Source organism: Penaeus monodon, chromosome 19 (genome assembly GCF_015228065.2).
Source record: "Penaeus monodon isolate SGIC_2016 chromosome 19, NSTDA_Pmon_1, whole genome shotgun sequence".
NCBI classification, from domain to species: domain Eukaryota; kingdom Metazoa; phylum Arthropoda; class Malacostraca; order Decapoda; family Penaeidae; genus Penaeus; species Penaeus monodon.
This window is the reverse complement of record NC_051404.1, coordinates 39,240,719-39,240,933: the sequence shown is the minus strand read 5'-3', so window position 1 is coordinate 39,240,933 and position 215 is coordinate 39,240,719.

Genomic DNA, 215 nt, shown 5'->3' with positions numbered 1-215 from the left:
AGTGAACAGCAAGAGAGAACAAATACCAACAGCCAGACAGACGGAAGGAACACGTGGTCACCATTTTCGTAAAAGAGGTCAAAATGTCCTAGCTTAGCATGGTGCAATACTGACCTCTCACCTCCCCCCCTCCCACACCCCACACCCTCCGCTTATACCTTCTTCTCACTTGTCCATTTACCTCTTTCTTGGATTTTCCTCTTTTTATTTTCCTC